The 10,106-nt window shown below is 36.0% G+C and overlaps 1 pseudogene; it reads right to left on the bottom strand.

Moving 5' to 3' along the window:
• Nucleotides 1–1,236: 1,236 nt before the first annotated feature.
• Nucleotides 1,237–2,457, bottom strand: LOC148205186 (uncharacterized; annotated as a pseudogene).
• Nucleotides 2,458–10,106: the final 7,649 nt, after the last annotated feature.

Genomic DNA, 10,106 nt, shown 5'->3' with positions numbered 1-10,106 from the left:
GCATTTCATTTCTGACATGAGTGGGGGATAACATGAAGTTTTTGAAATAATGTGAACAAAAATACGTTGTCTCTCTGTGCAAGTAAGCTGCACAAATTGAGCCTTCTACTCTAGCTTTATTTTTAACTGAACGTTTGGATTCTCCCATAAACCTTTCAAATGGATACATCCACCTGTACTGCACCGGTCCCCCAAGCCAATCTTCATATGCTAGATGTATTGGAATATGCTCCATTGAATCAAAGAATGCAGGAGGCAATATTCTTTCCAATTTGCAGAGAATGATTGAGATATTTTCATCCATCTTTTTAAGGGAATTCTCCTTTAGTGTCGTGCAGCACAAATCTTTAAAGAAGTTACTAATTTCTATCAGTGGATTTAACACGTGCATTGGCAAACAACTGAACGCAAGAGGGATGAAAGTCTCCATGAATACATGACAATCATGACTCTTCAACCCTTGAATAGTACCGTTTTGAACATTGGCACATCTGGACAAGTTAGAAGCATATCCATCTGGCATTCTAAGCTGCTTGATCCATGCACACATTAGTCTTGCCTCGTCTTTTGACATGGTGTAATTTGCTTTTGGTTTAAATAATCGGTCGTTACCTTACGCCTTCAACTCTGAGTCTTTTCGTCCACAATACAAAGGTAAATCTTTTCTTGCTTTCTCATTATCTTTTGTCTTACCTATAACATTCATAACTTTGTGCAAGATATTGTCAAAGAAATTTTTTTCTGTGTGCATGACATCGAGGTTGTGTCTTAGCAAGTTGTCTTTCCAATAGGGAAGTTCCCAGAATATGCTTCTTTTAGTCCAATTATGCCATTCTCCAAACCCTTCTATCCTATTCTGACCACATTCAGTGACTTTTGGATAGTCTTTAACTCTTCTCTAAACGTGTGATCCAGTCAACTTCGGCGGGGGCAAATCCATTTCAACTTGCCCTTTGCGAAATGCCTTTTTGTTTCTTCTAAACGGGTGATCAATGGGCAAGAACCGTCGATGGCAGTCAAACCAACTACTTTTCCGACCATAACTCAATTGGAATGACTTTGTATGTTCCATGCAATGTGGACAAGCTAATCGACCATGCGTGCTCCAACCAGATAACATGTCGTATGCTGGGAAATCATTAATAGTCCACATCAAGGCCGCCCTCATAAGGAAATTTTGCTTCCTTGAAACGTCATACATCCAAACACCATTCCATAACTTCTTCAAATCATCAATCAAAGGCTCCAAATAAACATAATCAATGATTTGGGATTAGATGGACCTGGTATTATACACGATAAAAACATGTAAGGCTTTGTCATACACATATTAGGTGGTAGATTGTATGGGGTAACTATCACAGGCCAGCATGAATATGGTGATGTAGAGGCCTGAATGTACGGGGTAAACCCATCAGAGCATAGACCAAGTCTGACGTTACGCGGTTCACTAGCAAAGGATGGATGTTTACGATTGAAGTGCTTCCAAGCTTCACCATCAGAAGGATGACGCAAAAATCCTTCAGTTTTGTTACCATCATGCCATGTCATGTGTTCTGATGTTTGCATTGAAGTAAACATTCTTTGTAATCTTGGAATTATAGGCAAGTAGAACATGGACTTTAAGGGAATGGGTTTTTTTTGCCTCCGGCCAGCATGTATCGTATGATATCGAGGTGAGCCACAAAACTTGCACTCAACCAACAATGCATCGTTTTTGCCACTGTCATTGTCGTAGAATAACATACATCCATTAACACAACAATCAATCTTCTTCACTTCCAATCCCAACTTTGAAACACATTTTTTGGCTTGGTAATAATTCTTTGGCATAAAATTGTTTGGTGGTGTCAAATCTAACATCAATTTTGTATAAAAGTCCACTGCTTAAATGGGCACGTTCCAATTAGATTTGCCAGCCATGAGTCTAATGCACACTGATAATTTTGACTCAGTTGAACCTTCAAATATAGGTAGATTTGCCTCTGTCAGTAAATTGTAAAACCTCTGAGTGGTTTCGTTTGGAGGCTAATCATAATGACTATCGTTTGCTTCTTGTTCAGCATGGCGACGAAGAGCATTGTCGACCATCTCTTGCATATCGGAAAATTGATCTATCTCAAATGTATGTACAATAGTATTCGAACCTGATGCAAGCCGCTTTTCAGCTGCAGTGGAGGTCGAAGGAATTTCTTCACCATGAAATGTCCAAAGCGTGTAATTAGGCATGAATCCTTTTTGGTAAAGGTGAAGTTTGACGACTTCATCTTTCAAAATCCTTGTAGATTCGCACTTGATGCATGAACATCGAATCCCTCCATCAAGAGCATAATATTGATATCGTCGAGCCGTCTCCACAAACTCTTCAACTCCGATGACAAAATATTCCTTCAAACCTCTCCTTCCACTATAACAACGGTCGTACATCCATCCACGATGGTTGGGAAAATGGGCCATGTTCTGTGACAAGCCAAACAAATAAAAACTTAGCCAAAATAGCAACACCCCATGTGACATAAGTAATAAACCTATTACTACTCAAGTCAAACATGGAAGACATTTTGAACACTATTGTCATAGGCATTCAATAAGGGCATGCAAAGAGAAGTCCTCAGTATTGAAATGTCTTTGACATCCTAAGTGGTTGTGTATTAAATTTGGGAGAGTCATATTTCTGACATTACTAAAGTTCTCTTTTATAGAGTACTTCCACATATTTTGTACATTGTAAGTGTTTAAGGTACTTTTACCCTTCTCATTCCATTGAGAATGTGTGTAGTACCATAAGACTTTAAATGACTACTTAACTTAATGAAGTTGTAGCCTAATAAATGAACATACAATATACAGGAATATACAATATATACATCAACATACAACATATACATGAACATTCAGTCATGGTCTAAATGCAGGTTTGATAACAAATTTCTACAAGCAAATAAAATTCTCACCTACTTTAGTCTATTTATAGGTGTTCAATAGTCAAATTTGATTTTCCTTTTTAGTGTATTTTAGGTACTACTTTTAGGTTTGTAAGTTATGTGACAGTTTGAGCAAGTCTAAAATGATGTTTAAAAGTTGCTAGCAAAGTTCAATTAGTGATATAATGGTGTAAGTGCATAATAGTAGACTAAACCATCAATTTTGAGTCAAAATTGTGAAGTGGAAAGGTGTTTTTGAGTAACAGTGATGGCAACCCCTTTAGGGACTTTCCATCCAAAGAAGTATCAACTTCACTCTAAGACCAAGAAAGGGAAGTTGAATAAAGGACTTAATCTTTTCTTTCTAAAGTCTTAGCATGTTCTTCTTTAACTAAATATCTTTACCTTGTTTTGTAGGTAGGAATCCATGAACATCCATACTAGGAAGCTTAAACCAGCAAAAGAGAGAAAAAGAGGCAAGTAGAAGTACATGTTACAGCCAAACTGTGAAGCCTTCACATTGGAGCACATTTTCAACACTTTCCATGTGCAAAATAATCAACCATGCACATGTGGAGCACATTCCAACCGTGGACCATATTTTCCACGTGAAACACATTCAAACCATGCATGTCCTTCATCTAAAGCACATTTCCCACGTCAAACATCTTCAGCTGGTAGTCAATGGACGTTTGAATAACCTTCTTTTGCACATTTCAGAGGCTTCTCTTACTCTATAAAAGAGAGCTTCTCATTCTTGTATAAGGAACTTCAATTGATATAGTGAAATGTTGTTGGATTGTTTCCAGCCACTACTTCTTCAAGTTCACTGACTTGTTCCTTCTTAGCACACTTATCTCTAGCTTCCTTCCCCCCTAGAAAGCCGTTTGAGCTAGAACCTCTGCCTACACACTCCAAAAAACGCACCAGACATTTTCACAAACACCTTCCGTGCACCTCCAACTGCATCTGCGTTTTCCAATTCCGCTGCCACCTCTGCTCCGAGAAGCTGCTCATTCTTGAAGAGTGAAGCTGCTTCCATCATTTGGTAGTCAGAGCCAGCACATCCACGCTTGTTTTCAAGAGATAAGCTTCTCTACTTTGCAAATTTCCAATTATGTCATGTGTTGTTCTGCTGTCAAGCTATTTTTGATTTTTTTACAATTCTGTTTTGGTTTAATTCGTGTTTGTGAGTGTTGTAATCATGCATTTGCTTTTCCTTAGTGATTTTTGATCATTTTAATCGGTGCATTTCTTTATTTGACTTTCAATTCAGCTTGCAATCTCATTTTCCAATTTTCACCAAGTCTTGTGCAATGTGCTGTAGTGTTATTTCTGTCTTCTTGTGTTCAATCTGTTCCAGCAATGGTTATTGTTTTAATCTGTGTTTAGGTGCATATGTAGCAATATATCAATCCTAAAAGGCAATGAGATAATGTCTAGCCTGGATGATATGAGCTAAAGCATCCAAAATTATGATTCTGTTTTACAAAATTCTGCACAATCTTTTCAAATCTGGTGCCTGCTCTTTAATCTGTTTTAGACCAGATTTCTTGCTTAGAAAGCTTTGTGCAAGTTTATTTGGTGTTGTTAAGCATTGCTAGAAGTGTACAAACTCATATTAATCTCAGAAAAGCAAAATGTGTGGTTGAATTCATAAAACTGGTTTCAAATTATGCATCAGAATTCACTTCTAGATTGATTATGAACATACTGTTTCTGCCAGTTTTGTTGTATCTAAAACTTGAGACAAGTTTGGTTTATGATTTTAAGCATGTCTCAAGTGATAGTAACTTCAATCAATCATAGATTTGCAAAATGAGTAGTTGAGTTCATTCAAAATTCACTAAACTAGTGTTGTCACAGTTTTTCCCAAGCTTTTTGCACCGTGCTTATAGTCTTTGTGTGGTTTTAGGTCATTTTAAATCTTCTAGCTAATATCCTGCAGTTAGATCTAGTGTTTAGGCATTCGTTGAGTCTTTGTTTGAACCAGCCAGCTTTGCATCTACTGTTTTATTAAATCTGCAAAAGTTTTCAATGCATTTTTTGGCATTTTAAGCAACTACTGCTGTCATATGAAGCCACTGGCTGTGTATATGCATTCTAACCAATTGAGCAAGTGTATGTGTTCATTTGAAACTTGTTTTCTTACATAGATATGGGATGAACAAGTGGTTGAAATATGTGAGACCCTAGGTGCATGTTGGAGGGACATGGTCCTGGCCTATGATTTTTGGGTGGAAGTTAAATGAGAAAGGAAGGAGCATGGTGGGGGGGGGCATGGTCTTGGTAGGAGCAGAATGAAGAAATAAATAAAAGGCAAAGATGAGAAGAAGTGTACAATACACATTCTTATTGTTGTTGGCAACCCTAAAGCATGTACTTTATCTCCTTTTTCATTAGGTTTGTTATCAATTGTTATAGTTTTTTAAATTAGAGAACACAAAAGTGTGTTCAATGTATAGGCTTTTACACAGATCAATCAACAACAAACTAAAATAAAGCATCTACATAAGTTTCCATGCTCAATTTGCAGAATTTAATTCTCATGAAGGCTATAATAAGCAAAACAGAGAATTCATACATGCTCAAATTTCTCAAACTGTGAAATTTATAAAACAAATTCAATACTCACCTCTTTAGTAGACTTTTATAGGTGGGCTATAGGTTTGATAACTTTGTATCTACAAGGAAATAAAATTGCAAGATGTTCAACCATGGTCTAAATGCCAAACAGAAGTTATGTCAAAAGTACACAACAACAACTCTAGATCAAAACTAACTACTTTAGCAACTTTGTTTGATGAATTGAAACATGATAAAACTCAAATTTAACTCAAAACCAAACTACTACTCAAAATCAACTTTCTACTTCCCAAAATGGACTCATAATTGGTGGTTTTGGAAGTGATTTTGTGCCTAAGCTATTCTGACACTTTGGTAATCATTTCAACAATTTTAATTCATCAAAATACACTCGTTTGAACTCTAATTACGCACAAAATAGATCAACAACTCAGATTCAATTTGCAAGTTTCAAAAACGCCTTAAATATGATGGTTTGACATATTCAATTGCATACAGGTGATTATAACTTTATATGAATGGTTCTAACAGCTTTAATACATCAATTTGGACTTGTTTAAACTTCCAAACACCACAGAATCATAGCAGAACGAAAAAATGAAAAGTAATCACCCTTTTAGTACACTTTTTTAGGTTTTAGGTACTCAAAATTTGATATTTAGGTAGTTGTTTGCTTTTTAGTAGTTTCCTAGCTTCATTTGACTATTTTAGACTTGTTAGGATATTAACATTAGTTATTGTTAGTCTACTTTAAGTGAATTGCCACTTTCTCAGCCATTTACTTGACTTTTTAAGGTTTCAAGTACCCAAACTGTGAGATTTAGCTACTTCATATAATTTGACATGTTTCTTAACTTCATTTAACAACTTTAACATTGTTAGGATTAGTAGAACACACAGTCTTATGCTAATTTAGGGGAGTTCCCAATTTCTCACCTATTTAGTACACTTTTGTAGGTTTTAAGTACTCCAATTTTCAGTTTTAGGTACACTACCAATTTCACTTCTTTCTTACCTTCATTTAAGTAGTTTAAACTTGTTAGAATATGAAGATTACACATTCTAAGGTTACTTTAGGTGAATTTCGAATTTATCACCTATTTAGTACATTTTTTTATGTTTTAAGTGTCAAATTTAGAGATTTGAGTAGTGATTTTTAGAAGTTGTCTTAGGAATCAAAAATTCACTCAATTCTTTGTCATTTCTAGTCCATTAGAACTGGTGTAGATAGTTTTAGGTCTCTAAAACAGAATGCACATTTGCATCCTAATCTATTTCACCCTATTCTAGTGTAACTTTGAGGTGCTCAATAGTCAAATTTGATTTTCATGTTATTTTCAATTTGTGACTTCATTTTTATCTATTTTTTTATGTTTTAAAAGTTTTCTAGATAGTTATTTGATAGTTTCAATTAGTACTTTAATAACATCTTCATTCTTAGCACTTTTACCCTATTATACTTACTACTTTAGGTTCTAGGTTTTCATAATTTTAGTTTTAGGTACTTTTTGTAGTGTGAGTTTTTTATTACGTAGGTGTTACCCTTCTAAACTTTTTAGGATAGTTTCTTTCTAGTTTAGGCTAGTTTAGTGCACTTTGCAAATTTTTAGCATTCTAGTTACAATTTTTGAGGTTTAAGTAGTGATTTTTAAAATTTGTCTTAGGAATAACTTCTTCACTCAATTATTTGTCATTTCTATTCCATTACAACTTTTGTGGATAGTTTTAGGTCTCTACAACAGAATGAACATTTTCAGTGTTAGAATTTCACCCTATTCTAGTATAATTTTAGGTGCTCAATAGTTAAATTTTTATTTTGTTCTTATTTTCGAATTGTGACTTCATTTTAATCTCTTTTATGTTTTAAAAGTTGTCTACATAGTTATTTTACAGTTTCAATTGGTACTTTAATACAGTTTTCATTCTTACCACTTTTACCCTATTATTCTTACTAGTTTAGCTTCTGGGTTGTCTTATTTATTGTACATTATCCAGAGACATGTTTTTATTTTGACATTATCTAGAGACATGCTTTTATTTTGACTCTATCTTCTTAGAAATGCATCTCTATATCACTTCTTCCTCACTTCTCATTACAACCATCTCCTAAATATAGCTAACTTATGAGCATATTCTATGCTTCTATCACCCAAGTACAAAACCAAATGAGAAAATAAATGCTTCTCCATACACAGATGTCACAGACCTCTAGGCTTGGTTTGGACAAGAAGTAACATGTGTAGTGTTTGGAGAATATAACGAACAAAAAATTTAAGGCAAAAGTGTATAGAGAAGCATGCAAGAGAGAGTGAAAGCAACCTTTAATGCCAGAGGTAGAAACAGATAAAATGCAACAATCACTCCAAAATAAGGCCATAAGGGCCCATGCATAAAGTAAGATGTAGCCAATGTACACAGAAACCACTTTCAGCACCTAATTCAAATGCACCAAATTCTTACACAAGTTCAAATGCACCAAATTCTTACACAAGTTCAAATGCACCAAATTCAGAAGTTAAAAAATGCAGCACTGAAACAACAACTTGTATATAAAAGATGCCAAAAATTTGGTGGTTTTAAGAGTGAAAAAGCATAGGCAGCTAAGACTCGTAGTTTCTTTGCATCATTAGGTTGAAATCACTAAAACTAACTTGTTTTCACAACAAATGGATGCAGAAATTTAATATTCCAGAATTTGACTTAGCCAACCCCTATATTTCTCAAATTAAGCAACTCCACCACCCAAAATTTTACTCCAAGATTCAAATAGCTTTTCAACAGCTAACTGGACTCAGGAACAACAATTAAAACATCAACAAGACACCAAAAGATTAATGTAAGATGTTCAACAATGATCTATAAGCCAAACCAGATGTAAAACAATACTTTCAAATGTTGTTCTAGCTATTTGTGATCAAACACAACAGCTATTTTGATGTGCTAGGATCATAGTGGACCATTCAAGATCAAAGGAAAGTGGTATTGGACAATCAAGGCAATGTGCAAAACATCAATCAACCATCTAATTGCACTCTAATTGACCATTCTAGCCTCATGAAGAACAAAACACCACAGTTAATCTTTGTTTCAGTGAATTTCAAGTTCAGAGCACACCTCTTTCATTTGGAATGGAAGTGAATTAGGGGTTTTCATTATACATTTGCACACAGTTCATTCACAAGTTCAAAGCACACCTCTTACCTCGTTACAGACCCCCTACATTGGCCTCGCCTTGCGATAGTGGAAGCCCTGGTCACTCCGCCACAACACCGTCGTCACGCCACCACAACATCGTCGCCACACCGCCACAGCACCGCCACAGAACCCCAAATCGCCACAAACGACCAACCACCACAACCCACAAGGCAGCGTCACCGAACCTAGCACCCAACCCCCAAACCGTTGTCAATGAACCAACCGAGCAACGGAGACGAGAGCACCACAAGATTGTGGAGACGACAACAACACCGTTAATTCACAGCACGAGCACAATGGGGAAGGAAAGGGAAGGGGAGCTGGAGACGAGGGCAAAGTAGAGGGAAATTGGGGAAATTCTGAGTATATGGGAACGAATACCCAATTCGAGAACTTAAACTATTGTGGACATTATCGAAGGCCGAAGACCCTCGATATGTTATGTCACCAGCTCATGACCGTCGGTAAATAACTTTATGAGAGCCGTCGGGAAAGCCTTCGGTAAATGACCGTTACCGAAGGACTGAAGACCCTCGGTAATATCCCTTCGGTAATCAACACATTTCCTGTAGTGTTATCATTTCCAATCATGCATATAAATTAAGAGTTATCAAAAAGAATCAAGCCAAGGCATATGTGCAAGCAATCAAGAGACATATCCCACACAAGAAAGAAAATAAAGTGGCTCAAATCTCACACAGGGTGTTCGTCACAATCAAATCATCCTCTTAAACACATAATCATCTTTCCAAACAAAGAAAAGCAAGGATTTCAAACCATAAGTATTAATTAAGTGAAGTGAAAGACGAGTCTACAACTTTAACACAGTCTAGAATTGAAGAGAAAAATGTAAAATTGCACACAAGACACGATAAAAATAACTTAAAACAGAAAAAATTTAACACTCAAAATAGGAAAAAGTTAACACACAAAACAAAACAACTAAACAAAACAACTAAAAAAAATCAGAATCTCCCCCTATAGACCACACTTAAACTACACAGTGTCCTCAATGTGTTCTAAGCATAAAATCAGCAATCAAAACAGTAAACATATCATGGACAAGTGCAATAAAAGTAGGAAAAAGGGAGAGAAGAAAAATGCAAACTGCCGTAGGTTATGGTGGAAGCTGCCAATTTTGGACTTGTAGGGAGATGTCTTCCTCTTCACTATCCAACCAGGAAGTTTTGAGAACGAACTACTTCATCCTCCAAATTTGATCGAGCAGTGAAATGTTTTCCACAGTTGGATCCAAGCAGTGATTGTTGATGAGCAGGTTCAACAGGTGCCTATTGATCTTGAAACCGTTTTGGAGGCTCGCACCTTTGTCTTCAATTATGGGTGTTTGCTGATCAAGTTTATGTGTACCTCCTGCAACATGGTTAGTGCAATGTGGCTCTA

The sequence above is a fragment of the Vigna umbellata genome, chromosome 1, assembly GCF_029865625.1.
Source record: "Vigna umbellata cultivar VRB3 chromosome 1, Vumbellata_1.0, whole genome shotgun sequence".
NCBI lineage: Eukaryota > Viridiplantae > Streptophyta > Magnoliopsida > Fabales > Fabaceae > Vigna > Vigna umbellata.
The sequence above is the reverse complement of the archived record's forward strand: the minus strand, read 5'-3'. Positions and strand labels throughout refer to the sequence as shown.